Raw genomic sequence first — 8236 nt, 5'->3', positions numbered from 1 at the left:
CAAGAACAGAAAACCAAACACCGCATGTTCTCACTCATAGGTGGGAACTGAACAATGAGATCACTGTACTCGGGAAGGGGAACATGACACACCAGAGCCTATCATGGGGAGTGGGGAGGGGGGAGGGATTGCATTGGGAGTTATACCTGATGTAAATGATGAGTTGATGGGTGCTGACGAGTTGATGGGTGCTGACAAGTTGATGGGTGCAGCACACCAACATGGCACAAGTATACATATGTAACAAACCTGCATGTTATGCACATGTACCCTAGAACTTAAAGTATAATAATAATAATAATAATAAATTAAAAAAAAAAGAAAATGTGGTACTTATACACAATGGAGTACTATTCAGCCATAAAAAAAATAAATAAAATAAAATAAAATAAAGTGGGGCCTAATTGGATACTACCCGAGAATGGCCAGAATGACAATGAATTCGGAAGTATTTACAAAAATAGAAATAGGGAAAAATGAAGATGAAAGTCATAGTTATCAAAGACATAAGGGAAACAAAAATAAACTAAAAGCAGAAGAAAAATAAATGGCCACAAGGAGGAGACAGAGGATGCATACAGGATGGAATTTATTTTGAAATGTATTAATATAGTCACCCAGTTAGGTGAGTATACCTGACCTGGATAATAAAATGTCTCAATTAAAATGAAGCACTATGAAGACAGGCTGATTCATTCAAATCCTGGATCAACATTTGCTTGTCCTGTGGCTTTTGGCAAGTTACTGAACCTCTGTGCTTTATTTTTCTTAATAGTAAATTTGCCATAAGTTCAGTGCCTACCACAAATATAACTGATAAAAGCATATAGAAAGAGGAATAAATGGCAACTGTCATCGTAGAAGTAAGTTTGGATTATTCTGGATTATCTTAAAAATGGAAGAAACCTGGGCAATTGTCCAAGCACTGACAGTGAAGCTTAAACAAACCAATCCTCATGAACACAACCAGGGTCTGCCTCAAGCCTGTCCAGAAGAACTCGATTATATCACTTTTCTTCATTTGTAGCACTTTTCATGATATACAATTATCTTGATCTTTGCTTTCTATGTTTCTTTACTATCTGTGCTCCCCACTCTTTACTATACTATAAGCTCATTGCTTGTATGATTCATTAACGATTAGTCCCCAGAAAATAGAAACATGCCTGGGACTTCCATAGTAATCAATAAACATATGAAATGGGAAAAGTTCCCTTGTCCCCCTCGCAGAGCGTGCAGTGGAGGTATGGCTCGCTCCTTCAGTGCACCCCTACTCAGACCTCTAGGGGAGGGGCAGGCTGTGGGGCTCTGGCCCCACGGCAGCGTCTAGGAGTGAATGTTTGCATCTGAAGCCCCAGTGGGCGTATGTTACAGGGTGCTCTTTTAGTTTACCCATCCATAGGTGGCTTGTGTTAGTCAACTCAATTAGACCCCTACCTTATAGCAAGGACAGAGGCTTTCTGTATCCAAGGGTTCTTGCCTTGGTGTACCAGAAGAATCAGATTACACGTGGGCTTGGATAATGAGTGCAAGGTTTTATTGAGAGGAAGTAGCTCTCAGCAGATGGTGGAGGCAAAAGGGAGATGGTTTTCCCCTGGAGTCTGGCCACTCAGTGGCGTGGGCTCTCCTCAGATTGTCCTGGCCAAACTCTGCCTTGTTTCACCAGTTGGTGGCCTGCCCATGTGCTCTTGACATCCAACCACTTGTGTCTTGTTCCACTGATGACTACTCTCAATGTCTAGCCACTTGTGTGTCTGCCTGCTAGAATCTTGGGATTTTTATAGGCACAGGATGGGGACATGTGGCCCAGGGTGGTCTTGGGAAATGCAACCTTTGGGCATGAAGGCAGGAGTGCCTGTCCTCACCTAGGACTATGGGGAAAGGCCCGGGGGTGGAGCCCTCGCCAGGGACCCACCTTTCTCTACCCAGCACTTCTCTGCCCCCCTTCTGTATCATATACGTTCAAATAAATGATTAATTGTCCCTGCCATGAAATTTTATAGTAATTTTAAAGGAAAGTGCAATGGCAGATATACTTAACATACTATGAATCCTCAGTTCAAATATACTTGATCAGTTCACTTTCTTTCAATCAATCACACTATTTCCCATAATCACACTGGGTAGATTAGATGATAGTACATTTTTCTTATTGTTAGTATTTTGTTTTTGAGACAGGGTCTGGCTCTGTCACCCAGACTGGACTGTAGTGGCAAGATCCATGATCTTAGCTCATTGCACTCTCCGCCTCTTGGGCTCAGCTGATCCTCCCACCTCAGCCTCCTACACAGTGGAACTACAGGCATGCGTCACCACACCCAGCTAATTTTATAAACCATGGGTTTCACCATGTTGCACAAGCTGACCTCAAACTCCCAGGCTCAAGCAATCCTCCCACCTTGGCCTCCAGAAGTACTTGGGATTACAGGAGTGAGCCACCATGCCCAGTGCCTGGTACTGTTTTTTACAAGAAGTAGACTTAATCAAACTTCTAGACTTCTATTCAGATGTTTGCCCTGCCTGATAAACATTGCCTTCTTCTTTCTCTTCTTAGGCAATATTTACCTTTCCTTCAAGTATCAATGCAAATCCTAATTAATCCAATTGATTATCATTCTTATTTAACTTTTTACTTACATATGTTTTGTATGCAAATGCTTGATAAACTTTGTGATATGACTGCAGTCTGACACATTTTTCCCTTCATTTTCACTACTGTTTGTCACAAATGATCTGCCATAATTTTGGTCTGATAGTTATTAGTTGTTTGCTTTATTAACTTTTAATAAAGCTCATTCCACTTTGAAATCCACATGTTTAAGCTTTCTGTAAATGAAGGAGAAAATATTAATTATACTTTTCTATGACAGGAAATCTTACAGAATTTAGTATTTGTGTGAAAGCCTGGTAAGTCAAAGGCGAACCAACAATTGTAATGAACAGAGAGGACCAAATATCCCTGATAGAAGCCCCTAAGGCTTTAGCTTAAAGGCGGTAAGAAGTCTGTGAAAAGCTATCACCAATTGCAAAATACTTCCTTTTTTCCCTGTCTGCAGTGATAACACCCAAGTAGTCAACATCTTATGGTTCTTCTCTTTTACACACCCACAGGCCATCCCTGTATATTAATCAGTCTTATCTACAATGTTACACGTTCCACTAATTTCAATTCTTACTGCATGTACTCCTTGTCATTGCTATCTTAGTGTCTTTTACTCATTCTTCAGCTATAAACATAGATGATGGAGTACATGAAAGACATCAAAATGTAGTAGAAAGAATTGACACGCTGGGTAGATGCTACTAGGTACTACTTTTTACAAGAAATACCATGATTTAAAAAGTCCCCCAAATTTCTTAAACTTCTCTTCCCATGTTCAAAATCAGGATGATAATGCCCATCATACATACATGCATTCATTCATTCATTCATTCAACAAATATGTATTGGGTAACACAGGAAATCCTCACTTAACATCATCAATAGATTCTTGGAAGCTGCATAGAAACAAGGTAGAACCAAACTAACCAGCATATTTCTGGTCACAAAAACATCACCTACCTTGTAAATAAAGACTCAAAACTCTTCTAAGAGTAAACATTAACACAAATGTGAACTATACATAATATGTACATTCAGAAAAGATGAATGAAAAGATAATTATATACCCAATTTTTAGTAAATCAGCAGGTGTTGGTGGTCATAGTAGTAGGTAAAATCAAGGAATAGGTGTTTGCAAAATAAAAATTGACAGAAGCACCTCCTAAAACATGCAGTTCAACAATACACAATCAGGAATAGAGTGGGCTCACTGAGCGCTTTCCAACTGCATTGCTTATTTACCTGCATTTGTATATTGACTATTTTACAGATTCTTATTTTACAATCATTTGTATTCATTCATTCATTCATTCATTTTCCCACATACTTATTTCAGCTCCATGTCTCAGGTGGCCAGAGACCATCCCAGCAGCTCAGGGTCGAGGTGGGCACTGACTATGAAGAGGCCACTATCCCATCGCAGGGCATACTCACACACACGCACCCTCACTAACACTTGGGACCGTGTAGACATGCCCACTCACCTAACGTGCACATTTTGGGACATGGGAGGAAACAGCAGAGCCCAGGAAAAACCCATGCAGACGTGGGGAGACCATGCAAGCTCCACACAGTGGCCCCAGCTGGGAAGGAATTTTTTTTTCTCAACATTGTTATAACAAAACAACCTTACACAGAAGGATGTTACTCAAGAACCTGCTTTAACTGCACGTCAGTCACTATTTTAGAGCCATGGGACATTTTCTTCTGGGAATAAAGGACAAAAAATTTATGACCAAAGATATCTCTATGTGTGTTGGGTAGTGATCAGCGTTATGGAAAAGAGTGAAGCAAGGAAGAGGGACAAGAACGTGGGCTGGTGTGTAGTTGAGTAGGGAAGATGTTCTAAATGTTCAAAAAGAAAGTTCACATAGCCTGAGAACGAGTGAAGAAAGAGTTAAGAGTCCCTTTTGGCTAAAACAGAAGTTACAAGGACAGACGCTGTGGTAGGTGAATGGTAAGTGACTGAATTTACCCAGCTTACAACTGGGAACTACTGAATATTTTAACTGAGATTTTAAAAAACTCAGTGACAAAAATGGGTTTGGGATTTTAAATTTTTTTAATTTTAGTACTTTTAAGGAATTCAGTATTTATTTGAAGTAAGCTTTTTTATTATTAAGAATTGGTTTTTTGGTAAAATATTTGAATCATACTAAGTTTTGTTTCCAAAATCAGGTACTATCTTATTTTTTTGTTTGTTTATTCTTCACTTCATTCTCAAAATAATTCGAAGAGTGTAGAGAAAGAAATTTTAGAATGGAAGATCATTTTAAGTGAATTGACAAAGAATTCAGAGTGAAGGAGATAGCAGGGAGAAAAAAATATGTACAAGCTATGTCAAAGGGCATGTTAGTAAACAAAATATCTGCCACTAAAACTCACATAGTTACTATATCGAGAAGTCTAACATTCTGCTAATTAGAGGGAAAAAAAGAAATCAGATCACTTATAAAGTAAAAGACTAACACTTATTTGGAAAAATGGAAGCTTTATTGATCATGGGGATTTAATAACAGCAACAAAATCTTCCATAAAGCTATGTAAGAGCTACTTTAATGGCAAAATAGACAACATCCTCCCCAGTATTCATACGATAAACACATCAGCTAGCTTTTCATGGCTGTTCTTAAAACTATTTTCAATGCAAGCTAAAATAACTTAAAAGCGCATTTCATAAAGTTAAACGTATGCAATACAATACATATGACATAGTGATGAAAGGACATTAGGAAACCATTCAGCCTTTTTTTTTTTTTTTTTTTTTGGAGATGGAGTCTCGCTCTGCTCCCAGGCTGGAGTGCAGTGGTCGGATCTCAGCTCACTGCAAGCTCCGCCTCCCGGGTTCACGCCATTCTCCTGCCTCAGCCTCCCAAGTAGCTGGGACTACAGGCGCCCGCCGCTACGCCCTGCTAATTTTTTTGTATTTTAGTAGAGATGGGGTTTCACTGTGTTAGCCAGGATGGTCTCGATCTCCTGACCAGGTGATCCGCCCACCTCGGCCTCCCAAAGTGCTGGGATTACAGGCCTGAGCCACCGCGCCCGGCAACTCAGCCTTAAATATTATTCTAATCACCACTATACCTGAAATTAGGTGATTTCATCACATCAAAATTCTCCATTTCCAAGAAATTCACTGTAAAGTGCAAACATTACTGAAGAATAATGCAGCAAGTCACTAACTGTATTATTTTACTTTATTTAATAGTTTTCCTTCAATATCTAAATCTAAGCAATATCAGGCCTGTCCCACATGGAGCATTCAAATAAAAAAAATTGATGTATAAAATATGCAAGAAGTTGGGTAAATTCTAGGTCATAATCAGGAATGATTTCTTCCAACACAAGACCATGAAATTTAGCCTCTATAAGATCCAATTATATTAGACTTGCTTCTCACAATGGGATAAACTGTGTATCTGCTGGTGTGCTATCCATCAGAAATCACTTCATTTGAACAATGTGATTTACACTATGCTAGGGCTAAGATGAATCATGAACTTTTGTTCTTCAGAAGGATACACATGGTGGAGTATCTATTTACTTAATGTTGAAGATAAAGAGACAGGAAACAAATGCTCTATCTACTTCTTTACCACAAGTTATTTGTGTTTTTGTGTTCAAGGTCCATGTATCTCTGAGCACCTGTTAAAGGGCTTCCTGGAAAACAAAAAGCAAACAAACAAACAAAAAAATGTGTCCCATCTCACATGGTTCTACCCTACCAGAGAGGAAGATCATATACTGACAGATACTGAAATTGTAAGAGTTGGACACTACATTTTGCAAAGTCATTGAACCCTGTGCTCACTTGCAGTCTTCAGGTAGCCATGAAGGTTGAAGATGGATACATCACCTTAAATACTGAAATTTGAAAACCAGCTCTCACCTCAGGTAAGAATGCCCAGAGCCAATAAGTTGGAAATGAATTAGAAAAATGAATACAACCTATTTTTTCTTTTTCTACTATTGATAGTATAAATAGTTTAATTTCTTTTTCCTGAATAATGTGAGTGCTCTATAGCATTTGAACTGTACCTTCATAGGTTCATACAGACCTATTTAGAATACAAATATCAAATATATGAGCAGGGAACTTTGCATTAAGGCTCTGAGAGTTCAATGTTTGCAGGCATACAGGTTTAGGGGACAAGGAAAGATAATGTTTGGAAACTTCGTTTTCTAAATGTGAGCAACAACAACAAAATAATCTTCCATAAAGAAAGAGCTACTCTAATGGCAAAATAGACAAAATCCTCCCCAATATTCCTACAATAAACATATCATCTAGCTTTGTATGGCTGTTCTTATAACTACTTTCAATGCAAGCTAAAATAAAAGCTCATTTCATAAAGTTAAATGGGTGTGTGATTCTCCAGTTGCTGTTTATTAAAGCAGTTATTCATGGGACGGGTGGGCATAAAACAAAACAAAACAAAAAATACAAACACATCAGGCCTTAACAGAGAGTAATGCTTTGGCTTGGAGAAGTAAAGTCCACTGGGGATGAGGATGGGTGTGTGGTATGGGAGTGGGCCATGCCTATTGTTGATGATCATCAAGAGAACACAGGTGAGATCTGCCAGTGAAGCTCTTTCTATTACTTGGAGAATCTTGAGGCGGCAGGGACAGGGGCAGGGGTGAGCCTTCCCCATAGCTAACCCATACTGCCTGCTCCTTGATATCTTTATTGTATGCCTACAGTGGCACATTCCTGGTGGCGTGTGATGGCCGATTCTGCCGATTCTGTGCGTGGGGATGGTTGTCGGGCTGGTGGCTCTGGGGATTTGGTGTAAGTGCTGACTCTTTGCCAAACATTCGATTGGAGGAAGGTGATACTGAAGGGTCATGGCATATCCCACTAAGCTTCTCAATTGTCACTATTTGTCTGTTTGTCACTACTACAATTGTCTTATACATAGCTGCCAAGATATTCTCAATGAAGGAGAACACCGACCTTTTCCTTGTGATCAAAATAACTTTCTAGGTTTTATTAATTAAAATATTTTAAGAATTTTACTACTGGCTTTTAAGAACTCCTAAATATGGATCCAAACTATTTAAAAAAAACTATTTTGGATCCAATCCAAACTATTTAAAAAAAACTATTTTGGGCCGGGCGCGGTGGCTCAAGCCTGTAATCCCAGTACTTTGGGAGGCCGAGGCGGGCGGATCACAAGGTCAGGAGGTCAAGACCATCCTGGCTAACACAGTGAAACCCCGTCTCCACTTAAAAAATACAAAAAATTAGCCGGGCGAGATGGCGGCGCCTGTAGTCCCAGCTACTCGGGAGGCTGAGGCAGGAGAATGGCGGGAACCTGGGAGGCGGAGCTTGCAGTGAGCTGAGATCCGGCCACTGCACTCCAGCCTGGGCGACAGAGCGAGACTCCGTCTCAAAAAAAAAAAAAAAAAAAAAAAAAAAATTAGCCTAAAGGCAACATTGCAAGTAACGAAGACTAAAAGCAATATAAAATTGCCAGGCAGTACTGAAGTCTTTGTTCAACAGGCACCTATCACTACAATGGATAGCATAAGTTCACTAAACACTTGCTTTGTTATATAAAAGAGCTTATTAGAAACAGCAACATCAAAGAACTGGAATATTCTGCACATTTTATTTAACATTTATTGTGA

At 39.4% G+C, this 8236-nt stretch overlaps 1 protein-coding gene and 1 pseudogene across 1 annotated transcript in view; both read left to right on the top strand.

The window, feature by feature from the left end:
- Positions 1-8236, top strand: part of CLEC9A (C-type lectin domain containing 9A) — a 40196-nt gene that overhangs the window by 1907 nt on the left and 30053 nt on the right. The gene's annotated exons all lie outside the window — the stretch shown is intronic.
- LOC108517043 (C-type lectin domain family 1 member B-like) overlaps positions 6433-8236 on the top strand; it is an 11143-nt pseudogene continuing 9339 nt past the window's right edge.

The sequence above is a fragment of the Rhinopithecus bieti genome, unplaced genomic scaffold, assembly GCF_001698545.2.
Source record: "Rhinopithecus bieti isolate Rb0 unplaced genomic scaffold, ASM169854v2 scaffold_39951, whole genome shotgun sequence".
Classification (NCBI taxonomy): domain Eukaryota; kingdom Metazoa; phylum Chordata; class Mammalia; order Primates; family Cercopithecidae; genus Rhinopithecus; species Rhinopithecus bieti.
Note: the sequence above shows the minus strand (reverse complement) of the source record. Positions and strands in the feature narration are given on the sequence as shown.